General features: G+C 38.5%; 3 non-coding genes across 3 annotated transcripts; 1 reads left to right on the forward strand and 2 right to left on the reverse strand.

Moving 5' to 3' along the window:
* The first annotated feature begins 8080 nt into the window (after nt 1-8080).
* Nucleotides 8081-8153, forward strand: Trnaa-cgc (transfer RNA alanine (anticodon CGC)). The gene has a single exon. It is a non-coding gene; the product is annotated as a tRNA-Ala (tRNA).
* Nucleotides 8154-10967: 2814 nt separating this feature from the next.
* On the reverse strand, nt 10968-11040 carry Trnaa-agc (transfer RNA alanine (anticodon AGC)). The gene has a single exon. It is a non-coding gene; the product is annotated as a tRNA-Ala (tRNA).
* Nucleotides 11041-13226: 2186 nt separating this feature from the next.
* On the reverse strand, nt 13227-13299 carry Trnaa-agc (transfer RNA alanine (anticodon AGC)). The gene has a single exon. It is a non-coding gene; the product is annotated as a tRNA-Ala (tRNA).
* Between the last annotated feature and the right edge of the window lie 1878 nt (nt 13300-15177).

Below are 15177 nucleotides of genomic sequence, written 5' to 3' on the forward strand. Positions count from 1 at the left end.
CCTCTTTTAGTCGGGTGGACCCTCGTAAGCATTTGATGTTTAAAAAAACCCTGTTATATCGTTATCACTAAATATTATTGAGAATTGTATAAAAAAAACTTTGAATATTCTAAATTCAAAATACGATAAACGTAAACAAACAAACGAAGTTTGCTTTTAGAAGCGTTGAGATGTCTTAGAAAGTTAAAGAAGTGATTTCAAATTCTCAAACGCAGGATAATGCTAATAATATAGCCTCAACAGGATAAGCTACCCCTATTTTGTAGCTTGTTCAGGCTATATTATTAGCATTATCCTGCGTTTGAGAATTTAAAATCGCTTTAAATATTTTGTTGTGTCTGGGGAGAGTCATTCTCATTTGATGCCTTATAATTTAACTCACTCACCGGTAAATTTTACCGGTGAGAGTGTTAAATTATAAGGCACCAAAAGAGAATGACTCTCTCCAGACAATAGAATATGCTTCAACACACGAACTCACATAAAGAATCTTACAAACCAAATCCAAAAACGAAATTAAAATTAAAATATATTGTAAAAGTATAACCAAATTTATTTTAGAGAAATTTTAACAACAAAATTTTATATGGATCCCAAAGGGTTTCATGGATCTCAGTTGAGAACTGTTGTCTTACATAGTCTATCAATTTGCTAGAAATAGCAGGCAAATATCCCTCAGATCACATCCATAGAACGTGTTGGATTATGGCATCCCCAGTGTCTTGCATACAGTGGAGTAGCTAGGGTCCTCACATGACTATACGCGCTTATGCAGTAAAAGTTAAACGACAATACATATAGTAATAGCTATCGCCAAGCTAACATGGCAGTCCAAAAACATAGGACGAATGCTGCCGTTTATTAACTGATCAAGTACCGCTGCCATAGTCTCCTTTAGAGAGACTTGGAAATATTAATAGCCAGAAGCGATGGCCTCTTGGAGCTAATCAAATCAACGGCAGCATTCGTCCTATTTTTTTGGACTGCCACGTTGGTTTGGCGATAACTATTAATATCCAGTACCGCTGCCGTAGCCTCCTTTAGAGAGACTTAGAAATATTAATATTTCGATAATACATATATAATACATAATCTTTTCGTGCGTCCCGGTATTGGTCTCGGGCCCGGTGGTTGAGGACTCCTGTTGTAATGTATTCCTAGATACACTAGGCCTGAAGGAAAATCATTATAGTCATGAATGGAATACCTTTGATCATGGTTTTGTTTAATCAGATCTGAGATGAGGGTTAACAGCAGGAACATCAGCGACAACAACTTAAACAGCAATACCGTCTCCCCCACCACCACAACCCCTATCACCATCATTATTATCATTAGTATTACCATAGCAACCAACAGAAACAAGACGGCGGCCATTACCCGCGACTATAACCATCAACACCACCACCACCTCCACCACCACCACCTCCACCACCACCACCAACATCTCCTGCAGCTGACCATCGCCAACATTAACATCTGTACCACGACAACGACGACTTCCGCCACCGCCGCCGCCGCCGCCACCGCCACCACCACCACCACATCCACGTTGACGACGACAATGAGGAACGTCACCGCAGCTGCCGTGAAATTAACGTGCAAGTGGCTGAGCACTCCACAGACACGTGTACCCTTAACGTAGTTCTCGGGGATATTCAGCGTGACACAGTGTGACAAGGCTGACCCTTTGAATTACAGGCACAACAGAAACAGGAAGTAAGAGTAAGAGAAAGTTGTGGTGAAAGTGTACAGCAGCGTTCGCCACTATACCCTGCCAGAGCCTCGTGGAGCTTAAGGTGTTTTCGCTCAATAAACACTCACAACGCTCGGTCTGGGAATCGAAACCGCGATCCTATGACCGCGAGTCCGCTCCCCTAACCACTGGGCCATTGCGCCTCCACAATGAAATAAAATACGAGTAAAGGAAACTAGGGAACGAGACAAGTAGAATAAGTAATTTTTGAAATCCCAGCTCAAAACCCACATGATTGTCTAAAATAACTCTTTTATTTCTTTTCTTTTTTGGGAAACAAGAAACAAATCAGCGCCAATGATAAGATGCGAACTTCAGACTCTGAAGTCAAATGTCTTAATGTTAGACATTTTGCCTTACTCTTGCGTTAAGAGAAATGTTAAAACTCAGTCAGATAGTATAATATAAAATAAAAGTCTTGACGTTCACATTAAATCTCCAATGATGTTTTCGCTCAACGGGGTTTAGATTTTAAATTTACAACTTCTCTTTAGCAGCAGGCTACAGCGAAAAGACAAAGAAAAAGAAAGGTACTTTAAAAGCTTCTTCGATGTCAACTAAGTTAAGAGACGAAGATGAAACTCAAAACAAATACGTAGACAAACAGTTGTGTTGAAAATGGCTACCGAAAATAATAAAGCACGCCTTTGAACGGTTATATTTTTACGACGACCGCAAAGTAGCGAGTTATGGGTCTATAAATCTTGAAATATTCAACTACAACAACAAGAAGGAAGTATTTCTATTTCGTTCCGATATTTCGTCCTTCAGTTATGGTTTTATATGTCACCTGTTTGCTCGTTAGTCTATGAGTCCCAGCATAGAGTCATCGAAGCGTGATAAAGCGAATTAAAAGACAATACGTTTTCACTTTTATAGAGCTTCCCAGATAAATATCAACAATTTTATGGCCTATCGAGAGCAGTTGAAAGCTCATTCCGACAGCCATCAACGCAAAACGACGGAGAAAAACATACAAAAGATAGATAGTAACGCATTGATAGACAGGTAGATAGATAGATAGATAGATAGATAGATAGATAGATAGATAGATAGATGGATGGATAGGTAAGCAGTCAGTCAAACAGCTATATAGAGTGATAGGTAAGATACTGATTAGAAAAAATTGCTGTATTAATGTTTCAGTTAACGACTCTATTCTAGTTTTATTTTCTCCAGAAGGAACGAGTTATAAAAAAAAAATCAAAAAAATCAATGATCTAAAAAAGAAAGAAAAGAAAGAGGGAGAGAAAGAGACGAGGAGGTGGTGGAGGAGGAGGAGGAGGAGAGAGAGAGAGAGAGAGAGAGGAAAATAACATAATTTCTTATTTCTTAAACAAAATTTTATGATCGCGTCTAGTGCTACAGTTTTTGCTCGTTTATCTCTGATGGTGCTAGTAGTAGTGGCTGATTGGAGGCAAGCTAAACCTTTCCACACCAGCATCGTCACTACCTTTCTCTCCTGCTCTCTTTCTTCCTATATGTATATATATATATATATATATATATATATATATATATATATATATATATATGTACGTATGTATGTATGTAAGTATATATATATATATATATATATATATATATATATATATATGTATATATGTATGTATGTATGTATGTATGTATGTATGTAAGTATATATATATATATATATATATGTATGTATGTATGTATGTAAGTATATATATATATATATATGTATGTATGTATGTATGTATGTAAGTATATATATATATATATATATATATATATATATATATATATATATATGTATATATATGTATACACACACACATACACACACACATACACGCACACACATATATATATATACATATACATATGTATATATATTATATATATATATGTGTGTGTGTGTGTGTGTGTGTATAACTATATATGTGTATGTATGTGTGTGTATATATATATAAAATATATATATATAGATACATATAAAATATATATATAGATACATACACACACACATACACACACACATACATGCACGTATATATTCGCGCTCGAGCATATATGTAGGCGCAGGCATGGCTGTCTGGTTTATGAGGTCCGCTTCGGAACTACATAGCTACGAGTTCAGTCCCACACTATGGCATCTTGGACAAATGACTTTTTCTATAGCCCCAAGTTAATCAATGTCATGTGAGTAGATTTGGTAGACAGAAACTCTGTGTGTCTATATATATATATATATATATATATATATATATACAATAATCCCTCGACTATCGCGGGTGCTACGTTCCAAAACACACCGCGATTGGTGAAAATCCCCGATGTAGAAACAGTATTGTAACGTATATTTTTTTAATAATTTGTATATACTTATTTTATTATAAATGCAAAACAACACCACGGAGGAATCGGCGTAAGCTTAAATAATAAAACCGCGAGAGGTGAACCGCGATATGGCGAAGGATTATTGTATATGTGTGTAAATAATAATAATATAAATATATATATAAAAGAGGCAGTCAGAATTTGGGATAATATTTTATTAGCGCTTACGTTCGTTTAACGTAACCGAACTCTTCAAGAAAATAAATCCAAGATAATAAAACAGAAGATTTTTTTCGTCTTTTTTATGAATCGAATTGTGGTTGTTGTTTTGTTTTTGTTTAGGAGATGAGAAATTTTGTTTAGAAAAGAAATTGTTTTTTGGAGTAAGGGAGAAATACATACACACTCTGTCTATTTATGCTATTAGTTTGACCTTCTTCTGTTTATGTATTCTTGCACAAATTCTATTGAATCTTCTATTCACCAGCTGTTTTGCTTCTCACTTAGCCATCAGTGTAATTACTTTGGTAAAGATATATATTCTTATATATCTTATTTTATTTTATTTTTATTTTATCTGTCATCTTATCTTTACTTTACCTCTTGTTTTTTTCTTTTTCTCTTCTTCTTGTTATGTTCTTTAAACTAAGGATGATTAAATTCAGCATTTTCTGTCTCGCTCTCTAACTTGATTGAAATGAGGTGTTTATACGTCGAGAACAATTTTTCTGTAATTATAGGAGCACGATATATTGTACGATATATATATATATTTTTATATATAGCGTTGACCACAAACGTGGACAATCAATAATATAATAATATATTACCATATTTTATAATAATTATATATATATATATATGTATATATATATATATATATATATATATATATATATATATATATATATATATATATATATATATATACATATATATTCTTTTATTCTTTTATTTGTTTCATACATTTGTCTGTGGCCATGCTGGAGCAGCGCATTTTAGTTGAACAAATCGACCCTAAGACTTATTATTTGTAAGCTTGGTACTTATTCCATCGGTCTATTGTGCCGAGCCGCTATCACCTCCAAACCTTCCAATATATATATATATATATATATATATATATATATATATATATATATATATTATATATATATATATATATATATATATATATATATATATATATTGGAAGGTTTGGAGGTGATGTACAGGAATTATATTATAGAAAATTTAAGGTACTCAGAAATCTGGATGGTTGTACATTTACAGATTATATATATATATATATATATATATATATATATATATATATATATATATATATATGGGAGATTATACAAAAAATAACAACAGACGAGGACAGGTGGTGTAAATAACAAAAGTATATATTAGTATGACGCTCGGGAATACGGAAAGTCTTTGACGTTTCGAGCTACGCTCTTCAACAGAAAGAATACGGAGACAAGGAGAAAAACACGGAGAAAAAAAATTGAATAGTGTTCAGTCAACGGTCAATCATAATAATGGCCGATCATAACAATGGCTGACTGACCGGAAGTTAGAAATTCTTATTTCAGGAGAGCTAAGAAAGGGGGAGATAACGAACGGTGATCGGGAACGAGGGGCTGTGTGTGGGAGGTAGACTGCTGGTGATCTTGACGTATGTAGTGTGAAAATGGGGGAAGGGAGAAAGGGAGAAAGTAGTTGGTCAGTTGTAGTGTGTGCGTGGTGTGATGCGAGGGTATTGGTGTGGTGTGCGTGGTGTGATGCAAGGGTATTGGTGTGGTGTGATGTGAGGGTGTTGGGAGGTGGGGAAGGCATGGGTGGAGTGTGGGGTAGAGGTAGGGGTATGTGGGTAGGGTGGGGTATGTGGGTAGGGGTGGGTGGTGGGTGTAAGGAATTGGATGGGGTGGAGTGGGAAGGTAGAGTAGGAGTGTGTTGGGGTGTGGTGGGATGAGCTTATGAGGGAGTGTTGACGAGGAGGGAGAAGGGGAAGGTCGATGTAAGAGAGGGGGAAGATGGGTATGGGAGGGGAGAGGAAGAGAGGAGAGAGGGTGGGTATAAGAGAGGGAAGGGGGATTGAGAGAGGGGGAAGGTGGGTATGGGGGGAGAAAGAGGGGAAGGTGGGTATGGGGGGAGAAAGAGAGGAAGAGAAAGAGAGGAAGAGAAAGAGAGGAAGAGAAAGAGAGTGAGAGAGAGGGAAGAGGGGTATGGGGGGAAGAAGAAAGGAAGAGAAAGAGAGTGAGAGAGAGGGGAAGAGAGTGAGAGAGTAAGGGTGAGAAAGAGAGTGAGAGAGAGGGGAAGAGAGTGAGAGAGTAAGGGTGAGAGAGTAAGAGAGTAAGAGTGTAGAGAGTAGGAGAGTAAGAGTGTAGAGAGTAAGAGTGAGAGAGGGGGGAGTACGGGTGAGAGAGGGGGGAGTACGGGAGAGGGGGAGGGGGAGTACGAGAGAAGAGAGTGAGAGAGAGTAAGAGAGAGGAGAGAAAGAGGAGTGAAAGAGTAGGAGAGTAAGAGTGTAGAGAGTAAGAGTGAGAGAGGGGGGAGTACGAGAGAAGAGAGTGAGAGAGAGTAAGAGAGAGGAGAGAAAGAGTAGGGGTGAAGAGAAGTGGGAGTGGAGAGAAGTATGAAGAGAGGTGAAGAGACGTACAAAGAAGTAGGAGTCGGAGCAGGAGGTGGGGGAGGGGAGAGATGGGTGGTAGGAGGGGGGGTGGGGTGGGGGAGAGAGACAGGAGGAGGGGGTTAGATGAAGAGTGGAGGGGAGTTGAGCCCATGTGGCGCAAAGGAGCGAAGATAGAAGATTAATCCCTGTTCACGGCGCAAACGGGAGTCCGGATGGCCCCTGTGCATGGACAGTCCAAACACCGACAGGTGTTGCCGCAAGGAGTGGCCGGCAGAACGGAAGTGGCGTGACACCGGGGTGTCATTGCCGACGTTGATATCTCGGAGGTGTTCCGCGAATCGGTCGGCCAGGCGCCGCCCCGTTTGTCCGATGTACAGGGATTGGCAGAGAGAGCAGGAGAGGCAATATATGATGTTGGTAGACGTGCAGGTGAAGGAGTCGGTGATGCGATAGGGTCGGTGATGGGTGCTGGTGAGGAGGGTGGTGTTGGAGAGGTAAGGGCAAGTGCGGCAGCGTGGGCGGGAGCAGGGGAACGAGCCAGGTTGGGAGGTTGGGTTGGGGAAAAAGCTGTGGACCAAGAGGTCCCGTAGGTTGTGGGCTCGTTTGAAGGAGGGGAGGGGTCGATTAGGGAAGATGTGGGAGGTGGAGGGGTCGGACTGGAGGCGCCGAAAAGCTCGGAGAATGGAGCGTTGGAGGGGTAGGGTGGTGGGATGGTAGGTGAGGGGAAAAGGGAGGCGGGAAACGGCAGGGCGGGTTCGGGTTGAGAGAGCAGATGCACGGTCCACAGAACGTGCTCTGGCAAGGGCGGTGTGGATGGTGGTGGGTGGATATCCACGCAGGCTAAAGTGGTGAGCCATGAGTTGAGACTGAGTCTCAAAGTCATGGCTGTCGCTACAAAGTCTGCGTAGACGGAGGAATTGGGAATAGGGGATGGAAAGTTTTGTGTGTCTAGGGTGGGAGGAGGAGAAGTTGAGATAGGAGTGTGAGTCTGTGTGTTTGTAGTGGATGGAGGTGCTAAGGGCGGAGTGGAGGATGCTGACCGAAATGTCGAGAAAGGGGACAGAGGTGTCAGAGACAGTACAGGAGAAGTGGAGGGCAGGATGGAAAGATTGAACGAAAGAGAGGAACGAGTCAAGATGTTCACGGGAGAGAGAGGTGGCACCGATACAGTCGTCGATATACCGACCGTATAGTTCGGGAGTGGGACCAGTGAAACTGGAGAATATTTGGGCCTCAACATAACCAACGAAGAGGTTCGCGCAGTTGGGGCCCATTCTCGTCCCCATGGCCACTCTAAGCATTTCGCCTGGCGTGCTAACGTTTCTGCCAACTCGACGCATTTGTTAATAAACTCTTGGCGCATTTATTAATATAGTATTAAGAAAACAGAATCAATCGTTGATGGGGAATTAGCTCAGATGGTAGAGCGCTCGCTTCGCATGCGAGAGGTACCGGGATCGATACCCGGATTCTCCACATTATCTTATAATATTGTTAACTCTACTATATTTGTTTGAGTTATCATGTTTCAAATTTTGGCACAAGGCCAACAATTTTGGCGGAGGTAAATCGATTGCATGGATGCTAGTGCTCAAATGGTACTTCTTTTATCGACCCTTGTATAAATCTAAGACTAGGCTATCCCATTTGAAACAAAAACTTATGCATCACTAATAAACCTACTTTTGTTTTCAATGATCCATTACTTGCTTTCATTTTTATTTACTTTGAAAATTCTGAGATTTAAAAAAGTTTTATATTCGGTGCTCCAGCATGACCGCAGCTGCTTGGCTGAAACAAGTAAAAGATTAAAGAGTAAAAGTAAAAGAATAACAAAACCGATGAGCACAATTCGGTGCATTAGCTCAGAGGATAGCGAGCTCACTTTGCATTCGAGGGGCACCGGTATTTGTTCGTGGACATTGCAATAAAGCTACTTATGTTAACCATTTCTAGTCTGTTGGATACTTCAATAAATGTACTTTTATTTTTAATAACATGTACTCCAACAAATGTACTTTAATTGTTAAATCCGGGATTGAAAAAAAAAATTATGATATAAGCGTAGGAGTGGCTGTGTGGTATGTAGCCTGCTTACCAGCCACATGGTTCCGGGTTCATACCCACTGCGTGGCACCTTGGGCAAGTGTCTTCTACTATAGCCTCGGGCCGACCAAAGACTTGTGAGTGGATTCGGTAGACGGAAACTGAAAGAAGCCTGTCGTATATATGTATGTATATATATATATATATATATATATATTTATATATATATATATATATATATATATATATATATATATATATATATATATATACATACATATATATATATACATAAATTCAAAAAGGGATAAAAATCTTTTACAAGAATTTTATCAGGAAACCAGTGTGCAAAAAATTCATAAGGGAAATTTCTATTCCCAAGAATATAATTATTCGTTTATATTTATATAAGGGGCATTATTACATAATAATCTCCCTTATATAAATATATATATATATATATATATATATATGTATGTGTGTGTATATGTTTGTGTGTCAGTGTTTGTCCCCCAACCATCGCTTGACAACCGCTGATGGTGTGTTTACGTCTCCGTAACCTAGCGGTTCGGCAAAAGAGTCCGATAGAATAAGTACTAGACTTACAAAGAATAAGTCCTGGGGTCGATTTGCTCGGCTAAAGGCGGTGCTCCAGCATGGCCACAGTCAAATGACTGAAACAAGTAAAAGAGTAAAAGAGTATATAAATAATATAAAGACGCGCTTACCAACAGGGGTATTAGCTTAAACGTTACAGCGTACCCTTTGCCTGACAGAAGTAGCGGGATCGATGCCCGGATTCTCCAATAAAGTAACTTTTATTTCAAATATCATGTCTGTTGCTTTCACTTACTTTTGAAATTCCGGGATTTTATTAACTTTGATATAGATATCAGACAGCGGAGAGTACTAACAGGTGAATTAGCTAAGATGGATTCTCCAATAAAGCTATTTTTGTTTTTACTATCGAAATGAACAAAAAAGAAAACTGTAAATAAAAACTCTAGTGTTATATATATATATATATATATATATATATATATATAGTAAAATCAAATGATCGAACATGAAAAACAACAATGGGACGTACACATAGAATGATTTAGTTTGACGTTCGATAAAGGTCGAAAAAAGGGAGGGTCTTTTGACGTTTCGAGCATTTCTCTTCGTCAGAAAAGAAAAGTGATAAGTCCAGAGCAAGAAAAATATCACCAGCAACACGTGTCTGATTACATATATATTACAAGGCGCAGGAGTGTGGTACGAAGCTTGCTTCACAACCACATGGCTCTGGGTTTAGTCCTACTGCGTAGCACATTGGGCAGGTGTATTCTATTATATCCTCGACCGATCAAAGCCTGGTGAGTGGATTTGGTAGACGGAAAATAGAAGCTCGTCGAATACACACACACACACACACACACACACACACACGTATATATGTATGTATCTATATATCTATGTATGCATCTATGTGTGTGCGTCTTTGTGTCTGTTTTGTCTCCTGCCACCACTTGACGTTTGGTGTTGGTGTGTTTATGTTCCCGTAACTTAGCCTTTCTGCAGAAAGGACCGAGAGTATAAATGCAAGGTCTTGAAAAATAATAAGTCGTTGGGAATATTTGTTCGACTGAAACCCTTCAAGGCGGTGCTCCAGTATAGCCGCGATCAAATGACTGAAACCACTAACAGGTAAAAGATTATACATCGTATAGAGTAACAACACAGTTGCTATGGTGACGAAATAAACACTTACATACTCCCTTTGCCGAACCTCTTGTTGAATGAGACGTAAATAAATCAACTCAGGTCATTAAGTAGTGGTGGTGATGGTGGACAAACACACGCACACACAAGCAACACACATATATACATACGAACAAGTACACACACACACACACACACACACACACACACACACACACACACACACACACACACATACATACATACACTCACACACACACACATACTGGTGTGTATTCTGTGCTCAGCTTTTGCCATCTCTCAACGCTGAATGCGTCTTCAGCATTGCCTCCATTATTCCCCATGTCAGCTGAAACATTCTGTATTTGAAGTCCTTCAGCGTTTATGAATTTGCGGGGTTTACATAAATGATCAATAACCGAATATATTCAGTAAAAACAAATTTTGAACTTGTGTAATGTTGCTATTTGAAAAACTGAAACATACAGGAACAAAAATTAAAAAGAAAAAAAAATCAGAAAAATGAATTATATTACTTGGAGAATCCGGGCATCGATCCCGGTACCTCTCGCATGCTAAGCGAGCGCTCTACCATCTGAGCTAATTCCCCAGACATATTTTGTACTTTGACATTTAATTATTTAAGTGTAGGCTGATTACCCTGCTCGTTTTCAATGTTGCTGTTGGATATGTTTTACTTATTTTTGTCCTTTACTTGTTTCAGTTATTGAACTGAAGCCATGCTGGAGCAACACCTAAAAGGATTTAGTCGGGCAGACCGTCCACAGTAGTCATCTTTTAATTCTGGTATTTATTTATCATTTTGCTTTTGCCGAACCACTAGGTTACAGGAACGTATAATAATAATGAAACTGAATATCATGCGATGATGGAGAACAAAATCAAACTCAAAGACCTATACACCCATCTCCACACACACGCGCCCCAGACATATACAGACACGCGCGCATGCGCGAACACTCACGCACACGAATATATATACGAGGAGCTTCCTCACAATTTCCGTCTACCAAAACGCAGGTCGGCCCGAGGCTATAATATAAGACACCCAGGTTGACTCTTTATGGGACTGAATCTGAAACCACATGGTTATAAAGCTTTTTAACCTTACAGTTACGCTGTACCTGTATGTATGTATAATATACATACGCATATATAAAAAATGATAGAGACAGAAAATGGAATACACGAGAAACTTCATTGCTCACAACGATCGTTTCGACACATCTCGCATCAATCTCTCACCGTTGAGATACTGTACAACAGTGGTGCATCCCTCGGTGCAGAGGCGTCTCACGTCGGGTGTATGTGTGTATATTATATATATATATGGGAGAATATACGAAAAAACAACAACAGACGAGGACAGGTGGTGTAAATAACAAAAGGATGTATTAGTATGACGCTCGGGAATACGGAAAGTCTTTGACGTTTCGAGCTACGCTCTTCAACAGAAAGAATACGGAGACAAGGAGAAAAGCACGGAGAAAAAAATTGAACAGTGTCCAGTCAACGGTCAATCATAATATATATATACACATACATATACATGTATACATATATATATATATACATACATATAATTAAAATTGAAATTAATCAAAGGACATACTTAGTATGTCCTTTGATAATAATAGAATTAATGACACCTTGGCAAATTAATTTTTCGTGAATTATACATATATATATATATATATATATATATATATATATATGTATATATATAAATATATACATCTATATATATATTCATGCATATATTATTATTATTATTATTATTATTATTATTATTGTTATATATATATATATATACACACACACAAGCACACAGACATGCAGGAAGTAAATAGACACCTTTACTTTTCAAAATTTCTGATCTAAGCATCTTAATATGTTTTCAGTGGTGTAGAATTTTTCAATGTAGTTATTCTTTTTCATTCCAGGTGCCATTATATTAAACATCTGCGAAGAGTAACCATGCCACGCACAAAAAATTCAGCAGAACTGTCAGATTTTCAAAGAGGTCGTATTGTTGGGCAATCTGAGGCTGGTCTTAGCCAGCGAAAAATTGCCGAAAATCTTCAAATTCCTCTTGCTACTGTTAATAGAATTATTGTGCAATTCAAAAGCCAAGGAAAAGAATCAACAGATTCTCGTCCCGGCCGACCTGGGCCCTCGGAAAGGAAGCTTCGCTGTTTGAAGATTTGTGGAAAACGAACCCCGTTCGAAGGCTTATGACATTGCAAAACAGCTGAAGAAAACCTCCACATGAGACAATCACAATGCTCATTAGTCCAATGCCAAAAAGTGTTTCTGAATTAAAAACTGCAAAGGGAATGTCAGCTAAGTACTAAACTATGTAGTATTACCTGTCGATTACATTTCAATTGTTCGCTTTGCGGATTAGATAAAAGATTTTGAAAATTAAAGGTGTCTATTTACTTCCTGCATGTCTGGACATAAATACATACATACATACATACATACATACATACATACTCCCACATTACATACACAAACAAGTCTACATATTGTAAATAAACACACACTATTATTTGTTTATGTGTGTACATGGACACGCGCGTGTGTATATGTATCGGCTAAAATATTTAAATCTTTTTCAGGGCTTATGAAATTGCATGTTCAAATATAACAAAAAAAAAAAAAAAATTAAAAAGAACAAATGAATGAACTCGAGAATAAGACTGTTATTTCGAGACTTGTAACAATTATTATCAATCAATAAAAAAAAAATACTATTTAAAGTATTCCATTTGGAGAATCCGGGCATCGATCCCGGCACTTCTCGCATGCTAAGCGAGCGCTCTACCATCTGAGCTAATTCCCCAAGGATGATTCGCTTTCTCTGTTAGTATTTGAATATTAAAGCGTGGGCTGATTATGCCGTTTGCTTTTCATCATCGTTCGATATTCGCGCGCTCGTACGTTTGTGTGTGTATGTGTGTGTCCTTGAGTTTGTGTTTGTTCTCCATTACCGCTTGATAATCAGTTTGAGATTATTACACGTTCCCGTAATCTAGCGGTTCGGCAAGAGAAAATAATAAATAAATACCAGAATTAAAAGATGAATACTGGGGAATGATCTGCTCGACTAATTCATCCTGGACGATCTGCTCCAGTATGGCTTCAGTTCAATAAATGAAACATAAAGGGAAAAAAATAGGTAAAGCATATCCAACAATAACATTGAAAACGAGCAAGGTACACTTAAATATTTAAATGCCAAACTGCAAATCATATCTGGGGGAATTAGCTCAGATGGTAGAGCGCTCGCTTAGCATGCGAGAGGTACCGTGATCGATGCCCGGTTTCTCCAAGTAATATCGTTCAGTTTCCTGCTTCTTTTTTAATTTTTGTTCTTGAATGCTTCAGTTTTTCAAATAACAAGATTTTATTAGAAAATCCGAACATTTTATTAGAAAATCCGAGCATCAAATACGCTACTTCAGGAATGCAAAGCAAAAGCTTTACCAACTGAGCTAATAGACCGGCTAGGACCGACCAGTTTTTGTTATTTACATAAAGATTAAAGAAATTACAGAATTTCAAGAGGAAATGGAAATGAAATCAAGTAACACAGAAGATATTAAAAACAAAAGATTTATTGAAGAATCCAAGCATCGATCCCGGCACCTCTCGCATGAAAAGCTGGCGCTCTACCTTCTGAGATAATTCCCCAGTTAGCAACCATTAGTTTTTGTTATGTATATGCCCCCCCCCCCCCCGCCAATCGGAACTTCAAAAGTAAATGAAAACAATCTCACGTAACAGGCAAGCTATTAAGAACAAAATTAGCTACACTAGAGAATCCAGCCATTGAATCCGGTACATCACATATGCAAAGCGAGCGTTCAATTTCCCGGATAGTAAACACAGGTTTTTGTTATTTTCTTTTACTCTCTTTTACTTGTTTCAGTCATTTGACTGTGGCCATGCTGGAGCACCGCCTTTAGTCGAGCAAATCGACCCCAGGACTTATTCTTTGTAAGCCTAGTACTTATTCTATCGGTCTCTTTTTGCCGAACCGCTAAGTTACGGGGACGTAAACACACCAGCATCAGTTGTCAAGCGAAGTTGGGGGGACAAACACAGACACACAAACATATACACACACATACATATAGATACATACACATATATACGACGGGCTTCTTTCAGTTTCTGTCTACCAAATCTATTCACAAGGCTTTGGTCGGCCCGAGGCTATAGTAGAAGACACTTGCCCAAGATGCCACGCAGTGGGACTGAACCCGGAACCATGTGGTTGGTAAGCAAGCTACTTACCACACAGCCACTCCTGCGCCTATATGTATATGAAAATAAAAAAGAATACCCGGAATTTCAAAAGTAAATGAAATGAAGTAATAAACAAGTTATTAAAAACAGAAGTAGCTTCATTGGAGAATCCGAGCATCGACCCCTGTCCCTCATGCATCCAAAGCGAGCGCCATACCACATGAGAGAGAATCTCCCGGTTAGCGATTATAGGTTTTTGTCATGTACATGAAAATTAAAGAAAGAAAATCCCGGTATTTCAAATCTCTTTTCTTTATTAAACATAAAGGTAAAAAAAATAGTGGACGATACGAAGACAGACAAAGGGTCGGTGGACAAATGGAACAACAACATGAAGATACACATAATTATACAGGGTGTCCACAAAATCTGGGTACATAGGGATTAACACATACTTTAAGAAATTATT

The sequence above is a fragment of the Octopus bimaculoides genome, chromosome 5, assembly GCF_046866305.1.
Source record: "Octopus bimaculoides isolate indiv1 chromosome 5, ASM4686630v1, whole genome shotgun sequence".
Lineage (NCBI taxonomy): Eukaryota > Metazoa > Mollusca > Cephalopoda > Octopoda > Octopodidae > Octopus > Octopus bimaculoides.